We start from the raw sequence: 14,774 nt of genomic DNA on the forward strand, positions 1-14,774 counted from the left end.
AGACATGATAAAAAATTTGAAAACAAAACAACAACAAAGAGAAAAAAAATCAAATGCATTTAGAAAAGAAAGTTGTTGTTTGATAGTTTGTCTTTTTATCTTATTATGCTTAATGTTTTGATGAAGTTGAACTTGTTATTTGTTAGTTCATTGCCTTGAATTTTTAGCCATATATTTAGCTTTTTCCCCACCTTTACCTAAGCTCCGTTACAACCAATAAAAGACCCTTTGATTTATGCATCTTGTTCTCGTTAGTAGCGGAGATTTGATTTACTTGCAGATTTATGGTAATATCGGGTCGGTTCTGACATTGAGCGCTTCTATACCTCAAACACATTGAGTGATTTGAGTGAATCTCGATAAGGTGTTGAGTTATGGGTATTGAGATTAATGAATGAATGGATGTTATATTTGCATTTGACTTGTTCCAATTGGTGATGTTCAATTGATTGATGTCTTGACTTGAATAATTATTATGGTATCTACCTTGCTTCCTTGAATGTGAAACTTGACAAAGAAATGTAAATGTAATTTTTTGACTGATTTGATTATATCATACTTGAGGACAAGCATGAGATAAGTGAGGGGAATTTGATGAGTATTCAGAATCAGTAGTATTTGCTCGTTAATTCTTCGATCTTATGGATTTATTACTGCTGATTTGGTTTTGTTATGCTTGTTTTCGTGCAAGATCTTACTTTCCAGACTTAGTGGTAAAGCGGGCGTATTCTGCATTTTTTTTATTTGGTCAAGACTGGAGACATGGGCACGACTCTGGGCATGACACGATCTGACGTGGCAGTTTCTAGAAGGTCCAGTCAGCAGCAGTTTCTAAAAGATCTAATCAGCGCGCCTTCTGGAATATGGACGGCGAGCAGAGTTGCATTAGGAGACTTATTTAAAGTTTGAATTTAGAAAAAAATAATTATCTTTAGGATTATTTCATTTTAATTTATTTGTTTATCTCTAGGTTTTTAAAGGCTATAAATACACTCTTGGGGTAAGCCTAAACACAACTCATATTACAATATTTTTCTCCTTTCTAGTTTTATAAAAGTTCTCTCCTTTATTTTATTTTTCAAGTTTTCGGTTTTTCCTTTTATTTTTAAGCTTTGTTTTTAAATATGCTAAGTATTACTTTTTTCATGCTTAGCTAATTTTCTCATAAGCCGAGAGCTGAAGCGATGACTCAATTCCAAAGGAAGAATTGAAAAAGGCCCTAATAACTTTGGAATATCTTTCTCGATCTCTGCGCTTATTTTTCAAAATCAAAACAGTTTTCAAAATCAAAGATTGACTTTGGTCAAGAGGTTGTTGCGATTAAATGTGTGGGAGGAAGGATCGACTTATTGAAAGCACATTCGACTTCCTAGGAAAACACTTGGCAAGATAGCCTTGCCAAGAGAGAATTGAGATCAGAATCGGTAGTTATTGAAGCAACAATCCGAGTCGGTCTTCACGAACTTAAACGGTAATTGGTCTACGACAATTGATGTTGATTAGATCAGTTTCCGAAGCCGGAATCAAAGATTGCCTTGGATATTCGGTATACAAAATAGAGTCACGAGAATTGCCCTTGTAGACAAAGTAACCGACGAGAATCCTGAAAGGAAAATCTAGTTCGATGATCTAAATGAAATTGAGTCAAAGCGGGGCTTGAGGCTGTTTTTACCGTATTAATTTACAATCTTTATTCTCTTATTTTACTTTAATTGCTTTTATTTATTTAATCTATTTTTACTATTTAAATATTTTTTTACCAAAACTCCCTATTTACTATATCACGCTTGGTTTAAACAATTCAGACAGAAAGTTAGAATTTTCTAAGTCCCTCTGAAATCGACCCTTAGTTCTCTTTACTACGTATTTTCTTTATTTATTGATTGAGAAGAAAGAATTTATTTTGACATCAAAATAACAGTTGTCACTTGAGTTCCTCAACCTCTCTCATAATCATCTCACAGGGCTTATACCACAGGGCCTATACCACAGGGCCACCAATTTGATACTTTTCAAAGTAGTTCCTTTAAAGGAAATCCAGGGTTGTGTGGAAAACAATTGCTAAAAGAATAGAACACTAATTCTCGAGGATTGCCAACTCCATCTTCAAATAGTTCAGAAGGGTCTGGATCATTGGATTGGATAGCAATATTTCTGGGCTATGGATGTGGATTCCTATTTGGAACAGTGATTGGGAATGTTGTAATCAAAAGGAAACATGATTGGTTTACCAAGACTTTCTCCAAAATTCATGGAAGCAGGCGAATGAGCTGAATTATATTCAAATGCAAGCATGTACTGTATAATGAGTGAGGTGGTGATATACAATTATTAATACAAAAAAATGTTTTAGTTATTAACTTATGATTTATTCTTTCTAATTTGTGCGAAGTGTTATTCATCGATTAAATTTCAGGTCTGAGAGAAAAATTGATTATGTGAAAGAGACGACAAAACTTTAAAGAGAGAGAGAGGAGGTCCTAGGGGACTTCATTAAGGACGGATGTACGTTATAGGTGGGAAGAACAATTACTCCTCCCAACTTTGATGGTCTAATTACATTTTGGGTCATTGATAATTATAAAATCATTATAATTAAGCATTTACCCCTCCCAAATTTGATGATCTAATTATATTTTTGGTCACTGATAATTATATAATCATTAAAATTGAGCCCTTATCCCTCCTCAAATTTTGTTGTATAATTATTTTTAGATCATCGTAACATTTAAAATTAATGGAGTTAAGCGTTTAACCTAAATTTATGTGATTTAATTACTTTTTAAGATCTTTAGTGAAATTAAACCCGCCATTATATACCCGAGTGTTTGAACATTCCGTCTTAGACGCAATACCATGAAAGTTAGGCTTGAGGCGTTATAGGCCTATAATGCTTATTATCTTGGCCCAATATGTGAGTCCATTGAGCGATTCGGGTTGTTTTTTACTGGGTTGGGAGAAAGTGATCTAATATATACAGCAGTAGCATTAAGGTGGAGTTCTTTATGGAATAATGCTAAAATTAGGCCCTAACATTTATTAAAATATTTATTTTGTCTCTATTATTTTCTTTGGAACATTTTAACCCTTAACGTTTTATTTTAGAGTAAAAAGGTTTGTTTGTGGGTAAAAAATGTTAGTTAACAAACGATTAATGCTTTAAAATAAAAGTCTTTTTACTCTAAAATGAAATGTTTTGGCCAAAATATTTTAGAAAAAAGGTCTAAATGACTATTTTGATAAATGTTATGGGATAATTTTGACATTAGGTCTTCCTTTTACTCTTGTCTTATATTAGTCATCCAATTATTTTCTTCAAGATTTTAACAAGATGGTGACAAAAACTTTCCAAATGAAGCCAACAAGATTTGATTTCACGCCCCACTAAAGAGAGGGAAAACACTTACCACAATATCGAAGACATTTATTCCAAAACTTATATCAATATTGTTGAAAAGTCAAGCCACTTTCGGTGGCCAAAACTTTCGGTGCAATTGGCACCGAAATTATTGAATTTTATGGCATGGTAAAATTGCTAAATTAATCCCTGTACTTTAGGGTATTTACAAGATTAATCCTTAAGCTTCAACTATAAATACCCTAACCCTTTTAGCTTCAAAATCATCCCAAATCATTCTAGCTTTTTTCCAATACTAGAGAAATTAGAGAGTTTTCTTGAGAGTTGTTTTCTCTTTTTTATCAAGAGAGAATTGTCATTGTTTTTTCCTTGTTAGATCGAGAGAAGTTGTAATTCCTATTTTATCATAGTGAAATTCTTCTACCTTTACCCGTGGTTTTTACCCTATATTATTTAGGGGTTTTCCACGTAAATGTTTTATCTTATTTATCTTTATTTTTTTTATTTTCTCAAATTATCAATTGCGATTTTACTCTATCTGATAGCCGTATTCCGCAACAATTGGCATCAGAGCCAGGTTTGAGTGTGTAATACCTACTTATTATCTTTATGGTTGCCACCAAAAGGTGGATCTTCTAACATAAGAAAGTAAGAAGGTATTACCCATTCTTTGAAGGTTCTAGAGAACTATTCACGATAGTGAAATAGTGGGAGCTATCCGTAATAGAAGCTATGGAAATGAAATTTGATATTGAAAAGTTCAATGAGAGAAATTTCTCATTGTGGAAATTGAAGATAAAGGCCATCCTGAGGAAAGACAGTTGTCTAGTAGCTATCAGTGAAAGGCCGGTAGATTTCACAGATGACAACAAATGGATCGAAATGGACGAGAATGTTATAGCAAACTTTCATCTAGCATTAGCAGATGAAGTATTGTCAAGCATCGAGGAGAAGAAGACAACTAAGGAGATATGAGATCATCTCACCAAACTGTACGAGGCCACATCGTTGCACAATAATATTTTCCTTAAGAGGAAATTGTACATTCTCCGGATTCCAGAATCTACTTCATTGACAGAGCACTTAAACACACTGAACACTTTATTTTCTCACCTTACATCCTTAAGATGTACAATAGGAGAACAAGAACGTGTTGAACTTCTACTCTAAAGTCTACCTGATTCGTATGATCAACTCATCATCAACTTGACAAACAATAATATCACCAGTTTAGTCTTCGATGACGTTGCAGCTGCTGTTCTACAAGAAGAAAATCGGCGCAAGAACAAGGAAGATAGACAAGTAAATCTGCAACAATCAGAAGCGTTGACAACGATGAGTGGGAGATCAACAGAACGTGGCCAAAGCAACAGTCACAAACATGGTAGATCAAAGTCAAGAAACAAGAAGAATTTAAAGTGCTACAATTGTGGAAAGAATGATCACTTGAAGAAGGATTGTTGGAGTCTAGGTAAAAACTCCAATCCACAAGGCAATACCGCAAACACTTCAGATGATGGATATGCTTTATGTTGTGAAGCTTCAACCACCGTGGAAGGTAGAAAGAGATTTTCAGATATATGGCTCATTGATTTGGGAGAAACATATCATATGACCTCAAGAAGAGAATTGTTTCATCATTATGAACCTGTCTCAAGAGGATCTGTGTATAGTTAAAATGATCATGCCTTTGAGATCATTGGCCTTGGAACCATCAAATTAAATGTGTATGATGGACTAATTACAGTTGTTCGAGATGTGCGGCACGTGAAAGTCCTGAAGAAAAATTTATTATCCTATGAATTGTTGGATAATAATGCAAGTAAAATTGAAACACAGAAAGGAATCATGAAGGTGTTCCGTGGAGCGCTTGTGGTGATGAAAGGCAAAAAGATAGAAACAAACTTGTACATGCTGAAGGGAGAGACTTTGCTAGAAGCAGAAGCCTCTGTTTCCTCATGTAGTTTATATTCTGCAATGTTATGGCATCAGAAACTTGGACACATGTCAGAACAAGGAATGAAAGTCCTTGTGGAACAAAAGCTACTTCCAGGCTTAAAAAAGGTATCACTTACTTTGTGTGAACATTGTATAACAAGTAAACAACACCGGTTGAAATTCAACACATCAAATTCTAGAGGCAAAAGTGTTCTAGAATTGGTTCATTATGACGTATGGAAAGCACCAGTTACATCCCTAGGCGGAGCAAAATACTTTGTCTCATTTATTGATGACTACTCTAGGAGATGTTGGGTGTACCCTATTAAGAAGAAGTCAGATGTGTTTTCAACTTTTAAAAACTTTAAAACGAGGGTGAAACTTGATTCTGGAAATAAGATCAAGTGTTTTAGAACATATAATGGAGGTTATACATAAGTGAAGAATTTGATGACTTTTGCAGGAAATAAGGCATCAAAAGACAGTTCACAGTGACGAACACTCCTCAACAAAATGAAGTGGCAGAGCGGGTGAACAGAACCTTGTTAGAATGAACAAGAGAAATGTTGAGAGATGCAGGCCTAGAAAAATCATTTTGGGCAGAAGCAGTCAATGCCGCCTGTTATTTGGTGAATCGAGCTCCATCAACTGCAATAGAGCTGAAGACACCAATGGAGATGTGGACTTGTAAACCAACTGATTTTTCAAACCTCCATGTATTTGGAAGTGTGTGTACGTGATGTACAACTCCCAAGAAATTTCAAAGTTGGATCCAAAATCCAGGAAATACAAATTCTTGGGGTATGCTGATGGAGTAAAGGGGTATCGCTTGTGGGATCCCACTACCCACAAAGTGATCATCAGCAGAGATGTTATCTTTGTAGAAGATAAACTACAAAGAAAAGAAGAAGATGAGATCACTAAAAAGTCAGAGACTACATATATACATGTGGAAAAAGAGTTTGAACAAGGAGATTCTTCTGAAGCAGAACCATCACATGATGAACAAGAACCAGAGAGTTCTGAAGCTCCAACAACTCGTCAATCAGATCGTGTGAGAAGACGTCCCAATTGGCACTCAGATTATGTTATAGAAGGAAATATTGCATATTGTCTTTTAACAGAGGATGGTGAGCCATCAACATTCCAGGAGGCAATAAACAACTCAGATGCTTCACTGTGGATGATGGCGATGCAAGAAGAAATTGAAGCCCTTCATAAAAATAATACATAGGACCTTGTGCCACTACCACAAGGAAGGAAGCCAATTGGTAACAAATGGGTCTTCAAAATCAAGTGAAATGGTGACGATCAAGTGGAGAGGTATCGTGCAAGACTGGTGGTCAAAGGATATACTCAAAAAGAAGGTATTGATTTCAATGAAATATTTTCTCCTGTGGTTTGACTAACAGCAGTTTGAGTAGTCTTGGTAATGTGTGCTACATTGAACTTATATCTAAAGCAGCTAGATGTTAAAACAACTTTTCTTCATGGAAATCTTGAAGAAGAGATTTGCATGCTCCAGCCTGAAGGTTTTGAAGGAAAAGAAAAGAAGAACTTGGTTTGCAGGTTGAACAAATCTTTGTACGGTCTAAAGCAGGCACCAAGGTGTTGGTATAAGAGATTTGATTCCTTCATTATGTGCTTTGGATACAACAGACTTAATTCAGACCCTTGTGCTTATTTAAAGAGGTTTGGTGATAATAATTTTGTTATATTGCTGTTGAATGTGGAAGACATATTGGTTGTAGAACCCAAGAAAGATCATATTGAAGAATTGAAGGCAAAACAGGCTAGGGAATTTGAAATGAAGGACTTGGGATCAACAAACAAGATTCTAGGGATGCAAATTCACCGAAACAGAAGTAATAGGAAGATTTGAATTTCACAAAAGAATTACTTGAAGAAGATCTTGTCACGATTCAACATGCAAGATTGTAAGCCAATTTCTACCCCTCTTCCTATTAACTTCAAATTATCCTCCAATATGAGTCCTAGCAGTGAAGAAGAGAGGATGGAGATGTCTCGAGTACTGTATGCATCGATAGTGGGCAGTTTAATGTTCGCTATGATATGCACAAGACCAGACATTGCACAAGCAGTGGGAGTGGTTAGTTGGTACATGGTGAATCCAGGCAAAGAGCATTGGAATATAGTAAAGAGGATTTTGAGATACATCAAAGGGACCTCAAATATTGCATTATGTTACAGAGGATCAAATTTACTTATCAATGGGTATGTTGATTCTGACTATGCGGGGGATTTGGATAAAAAAAAATCTACTACATGATATGTGTTCAAAGTTGCTGGTGGAGCTGTAAGCTAGGTTTCAAAATTGCAGTCAGTTGTGGCTACGTCAACAACTAAGGCATAATATGTAGCAGCTACACAAGCCAGTAAAGAAGCAATTTGATTGAAGATGCTATTGGAGGAGCTTGAGCACAATCAAGAGTATGTCTCTTTGTTTTATGACAGTCAAAGCGCCTTTCATTTAGTAAGGAATCCAACATTTCTTTCAAGGAAAAAACATACGAGTTCAATACCATTTCATTCGTGAAAAGGTGGAAGAAGGGACGGTAGATATGCAGAAGATCCATACCAAAGACAACATAGCAGATTTCATGACAAAGGCGATTAATCTTGATAAATTTACTTGGTGTCGATCCTCTTGTGGCATGTCAGAAACGTAAGCAATATGAAGGTACAAGGTAGAAAGAGTGGTGTGATGATATGATTGTTCCAATCAAATCTTCAAGTGGGAGATTGTTGAAAAGTCAAGCCACTTTCGGTGGCCAAAACTTTCGGTGCAATTGGCACCGAAATTGTTGAATTTTATGGCATGGTAAAATTACTAAATTAGTCCCTGTACTTTAGGGTATTTATAAGATTAATCTTTAAGCTTCAACTATAAATACCCTAACCCATTTAGCTTCAAAACCATCCCAAATCATTCTAGCTTTTTTTCCAATACTAGAGAAATTAGAGAGTTTTCTTGAGAGTTGTTTTATCTTTTTTATCAAGAGAGAATTGTCATTGTTTTCTCCTTGTTAGATCGAGAGATGTTGTAATTCTTATTTTCTCATAGTGAAATTCTTCTACCTTTGCCCATGGTTTTTACCCTATATTATTTAGGGGTTTTCCACGTAAATTTTGTGTCTTCTTTATCTTTTTTTTTTATTTTCTCAAATTATCATTTGCGATTTTACTCTATCCGATAGCCATATTTCGCAAAAAATATAAGGAGTAATTTTTTAATGACAGATGATTAAAACAAAAATAAAAAACATTAAAATAGAAATTCGGAGCAGTTGAAACAATCCCACTTGTTATTCATCTAATGTTACAAATGCAACAAAATCCATGATTCCCACGGTAACAAGTTTATTACATAATAGTTTATATGATTTAACATCAGTCGTGTTAAATCGAGTGGGAATTCTCACGTCTTTGATAACATATATCGAAGTTACTGGGAATAGACAAGTGGGGAACCCACATCGTCATCACAGTTCACAAATTCATAGTTCACGGTAAGATGTCCATCTTTATGCCCTTGAAGATCAGTGTCGATCAGTTTAAAATCCGTTTCGTAGTCCAAATCCAGCGCTCCGGTGCCACATGTATTCGTGATCCTCAGAATTATCGAGTCATCTGTGCATGTGTTGGTTACTTTTAAGCACTGGCCGCAAATTTTTTCCGCATTAAACCATACTTGCCATAGTAACCAGTCCATCCATATCTTTTGCGCCACTCAAAGGGTTTACCACCGTCCAAGGCGTAGTAAGTGGCGTGTGAAGGATAGGTCCAATTATTCTCTAAAGGGTTCTAGTCTTCTGAATAATAAGCTAGGACATTAGTCTCACCAGGACCTGATAGTTTTGGATCACAATCCACAAACTTATAGTTCACAACAAGGTGCCCTACAACTTCGCCTTGCCCATCACTGTCTAGCTGATGAAACACTGGCTCGTCCAAATCTAGTCCACTGTTGCTGGGACCAACGATTCTTACTGTTGTTTTATCTCAAGTAGCGGTGTTTGTCACCTACACTGGAATGATAACTCGATGAATATAAATATATATTTGAGTTGGAGAAACTAAGATGTTGAAAATATTTCTTACATTCCTGTTGGAAATAAAACACTCACACAAACAACTTTTATTGAAACTCAAACAAATATTACAAGAGCACTTTCACTCAAAAACAAGAACTACAACTCACTCTTATAAGACTTTGCTTCTTCACTCACTTAGAAGCTCTTAATTTTTCTTGATGCTTAAACTAAAATGGGGAGGGGTATTTATACTACTCAAGAACAATCCTACACCATACAAATAAAATAACTTAAACCATTAAAATATACAAATATCTAACTCTCACCTAACTAAATTGATGTAAGCAATGACATCTTCTCCTAATTGATGTAAGTAATGACATCAACTTAGTTTGGGTTTGGGTTTAGGCTCCCATAATGGATCAAGTTTATGATCCAACACCCCCTTAAACTTGATCTTGTGACCCCTAGTAAGTTCCTTAATCTTACGAAGTCTTCGCTTTTCAACGGCTTGGTAAAAATATCAGCAACTTGATCTTGTGACTTCACATATTTAACTTCTACATCGTTTCTTGCAACACACTCCCTTATATAGTGGTAGCGTATGTCGTTGTGCTTGCTTCGATCATGGAATACTGGATTCTTTGATAAGGCAATGGCTGACTTGCTGTCGACACAAACCTTGGTAGGTCTTCTTGTATCAAACCTATATCCTTCAATAGATTTCTAAGCCAAATTGCATGACAAACGCATGAGGTAGCAGCAACATATTCTGCTTCACAAGTGGACAATGTGACAATCGGTTGTTTCTTTGACATCCATGCGAAAGCAGTATCCCGCATGAAAAATACGAATCCAGTAGTGCTCCTTCGATTATCTATGTCTCCACCCCAATCACTGTCCCTATAACCAACAAGCTTGTAATAATTAGAAACTGAATAGAACAATCCAAAGTCAATTGTACCTTTCAGATAGTGAATAATTCTCTTTACGGCTTTAAAATGGGTGGTTATTGGAGATTCCATGTATCGACTAACCAATCCAACTACGCGAAGAATATCAGGCCTCGTGCAAGTTAGATAGCGTAGACTTCCCACCAAACTTTTGAATAATGTTGGATCTACACTTTCTCCTTCTTCATGTTTGGACATCTTGATCTCGTATTCTGTCGGTGTGCTTATTGGCTTACAGTTCTCCATCTTGAACTTCTTTAGTATTTCCTTTGCATAGCTTTCCTGTGAAATGAAAATTCCATTATTTTGTTGCTTAACTTCAATGCCAAGGTAGTACGCCATGAGCCCCATGTATGTCATCTCAAATTCTTTCATTATCACATCCTTGAATTCATTAAACATGCTTGGGTTGCTTTCGGTGAAGATCAAATCGTCCACGTAGAGGCACACGATCAAAATATCTCCATCTTTGATCTTGATATATAAAGCGTGCTCGTAGGGACATTTGTTGAAGCCATTCTCTTGGAAGTACATGTCGATTCAGCTATTCCATGCCCTTGGTGCTTTTTTTAGCGCGTAAAGAGCCTTCTTCAACTTCAACACCATGTCTTCGTGTCCTTTGACTTCGTAGCCTGATGGTTACTGAATGTAAACTTCCTCTTCAAGAAATCCATTTAGGAAGGCAGACTTTACATCCATCTGTTGTATCTTTCACTTGTTTTGAGCTGCCAAAGAAATGATTCGTCTGATAGTCTCCAATCGAGAAACAGGAGCAAATAGCTCATCATAGTCAATTCCAGCCTTTTGACTATAGCCTTTAGCAACTAGCCTCGCCTTGTGCCTTTTAATCTCTCCTTTGGCGGTTTCTTTGTTTTGTACACCCATTTGACACCTATCGCCTTATGTCCATTGGGAAGTGAGGTAAGTTCCCATGTGTCATTCTTCACAATGGCATTGATTTCTTCGTCCATCGCATCTCTCCATTTATTTTATTTTACTGCTTCTTAAAAGCTCACTGGTTCACAATCGACAAACATACAAAATAATGTAAGATTATCTTATCGTTCAGTTACCTCATAGATATCTCTAAGGCTTCTTGTACGTTGCACAACTCTTTCACTTTGACTCCCACTTGACGATGACGAAGGAGATAAGTGTAACACCCATAACCCGTATACAGATTATAGATGTCACCCGAATTTCTAAAACCATTTTCCAATTCAAAAGCGATTTAAAATTTATTCAATTAAAATGGTAACTGATATTATAAAAATATCATATCATATAAATTATGTTTCATTTTAACAAATTTAATTAAAAAGTTTTTTTATGAACAGTGAACAGTGAACAATGAGGGTATCGATACCTGTAGTAGGATATCGGTACCCCTATAGCATTCTGGATTTTTTTTAAGCGTGGGTACTATTCATCACTATTCACTGCTACAATAATGTTCATCACTATTCACTGCTACAGTAATTTCCGAAAAATACATATAAAACTCATAAAACTTAATCTTTCATCATTGTAACTTTACTGTTTTGTTTCCAAATTAGTTCAACAAAATAAATTGAACATTATTAATTACATGCCACTATCTAAGTCAAAATTACACCATATGATGTCTTAATGATAATGAAATATACTCCTCGATGCTTGATGTCACTTCGAACTCTTTATTCCACTATTGGCTTTTTACCTATGCGTGAAAATCATCACACGCTAAGTATATAATTAGTACGGCAATTAAAACAATAATCAGTGTAATACAATTCATGCATGAATTTCAATGTCAAGATCAAAATACCGTAAAATCATTTTACTAGCATATCCAATATTTTACCATTATAAAAAAATTATATAAAATTTCTTATCATTTATCCCATAAGCTCGTAAGCTTATTTTACCAAAATACTTACCATTTAATTCCATAAGCTCGTAAGCTTATTTTACCAATATACTTACCATTTAATTCCATAAGCTCGTAAACTTATTTTAACAATATACTTACCATTTAATCCCATAAGCTTATTTTACCAATATACTTGCCATTATTCCATAAGCTCGTAATCTTATTTGCATGCTTACCATTTATTAAGCAATAAATCATAAACCATAGACAATAGCCCAATATAACACCCTAGGGACCCTGGGTATTCAAGCAAAATACCTGCACCGTAATGCTAAACCTGCACTAAGCTTACGCCATAGTGCTAATCCGGATAATACACATAAGGTCGTGTCCACCACCTACACTAAGCTTACGCTATAGTGCTATTCCGGACATAAACCTGCACTTAGTGTCCTTACACACTATAGTGCTAATATAAACCTGCAGTTGCTATACTCTATGTCATGCCAACTATACCCTGTCCCTCAATGACTTACTTGGGCATATAGTCTATTTTATTCAATCCATCCATGACAAAGTATATTATCAATATTTAACATTGGGCAATTCATACCCGAAACATTCATGGTACAATATCACATTATTCATGATCACTGCATTATAATTTCATACTGTGACATATCAATTTCATGTCAATTTATAAAAATATGACATAATATCATCCTGATATAAACAAGGTTGACTTATCACAAGTCTTCCTGATGATTTATAAAACATCCATGTATAATTTCATGCATGTATTGCACTCACCTTGACACTTTATATTTTTCAAAATATGTGAGCCTCACTATTGTCCACAATAAACCCTTTTTGTACTTGACTTGCTTCAATTGCAAATCAATTATAATCTATATAAATCACAAATTCATAATGATATATATGTTAGTATTGGACTAACATAAACATATCCCAAAATAACTCCATAATATACTTGAAACTCATTTTCGTCTAAAATATTTAACACTTAATAATTCCTTTTAACATTGGAACCTACTTTTCCAATTTACACAAAATGGTCCTTCACCATTTTATCACTTATATTCTTAATACCAATAATTCCATTATTGAAATTATTACCATTCAAAGGCTTTTACAAAAGCATAATAACATTTAAGTACCCCAACTATACAAATGTTGTACTTAAATCACAAATCTTTTCAAACTTCCAAAATAGTCATATTTCACATCTAACACTCATTTCAATTATCAAACAACAATTTCCAGCATAATACATCAATTATATTACACTTACACAACAACCCATCAATTTTCCATATTCAGACAACTCGCACTACCTTTAAAGAATTAGTATTTTGTATTGATATACACACTTGAATTTAATTCTGTTTATTCTGTTGAAAACTAGACTCGAATACAAATCTATCCATATAAATAACTCCATCTAATTCATTATGTACAATTTATGATGAATTTTCAAAGTTGACCAATATAATCTGTTTTACAGAATCTGCTGTCCGATTTTTTTCTGACCTTTCCTTTGTTAAAAATTCATATCTTTTTGTATACACCTTGAAATTGATCCCCATTTGTTTAAACAAAACTAGATCAATATATGAACAAAAATATGTAAAACTAACCTCCAAATTAGTTTTATATAATTTCTGGTTAATTTTCAAACCCACTGATAACTTCAAAATATAAACTGTTTTCTTTAATCTCATCCTTAGGTTCTTCATCAATTCTTACAACCAATTCTTTAAAATCACTTAACTCTTCATAACCCATAAAACACAAGAAATCAACATCCCCTTCATCAACTCAAGATGAACTTGAACACTAACAATATTATCATGCAATATTGGTACCAAATGATAGCGTTTGTCGCATATAACAATTTTCTATTTTCAACATACTCAAAATCCTAAGGAAATTGCTTGAAAATTGAATTGAAGCTTTCTCTTACCTTTGAAGAAGCCCACGTCTGGTTGGAGAAGAAGAGAGCAAATTTGGATGAAATGTTGGGTGCATTTCATCTTTGTTTACATTATATTCCACTTAAATGAATAAAATATTCATTTAATTGGGATAAGACCAAATCACCCTTAATGAATCTTCTTATTCACCATAAAACCATGAAAAGTCATCCTTATCATCTTTCAAAGTCAAAGATGAATAAATTTGACTTTGAATTACGAAAATGCCCATGAAATTTTCAAAACTTGCATTTTAGTCACTATATTCCACTGCTTCGGTTAAATATGAAAAATTGCACATATCCATACCAAATTTCTCTGATATAAAATATTAAAATAATATTTCCAACCATTTTATAACATCCTTAAAATTTTTGTAAAATTCCAATTCGATCTGAAATATCGATTCGTTACCGGACTTTAACCCTTTCTAATTTTTCTTTACTAAATTTCCAAATCAAAAAATATAATTTCTATAAACCTCACTCTCAAGAGTGAACTATATATTTATAAAAATCAAATTCTCTTTAGGAAATTTATCACTTAATTCCCTAAATATTTCCAAGTTTTATACTTTGACCATCGAATTTTCAAAATTTACATTTTGGTCATTATCTACATTTT

Source organism: Hibiscus syriacus, unplaced genomic scaffold (genome assembly GCF_006381635.1).
Source record: "Hibiscus syriacus cultivar Baekdansim isolate YM2019G1 unplaced genomic scaffold, ASM638163v2 tig00003435_pilon, whole genome shotgun sequence".
Classification (NCBI taxonomy): domain Eukaryota; kingdom Viridiplantae; phylum Streptophyta; class Magnoliopsida; order Malvales; family Malvaceae; genus Hibiscus; species Hibiscus syriacus.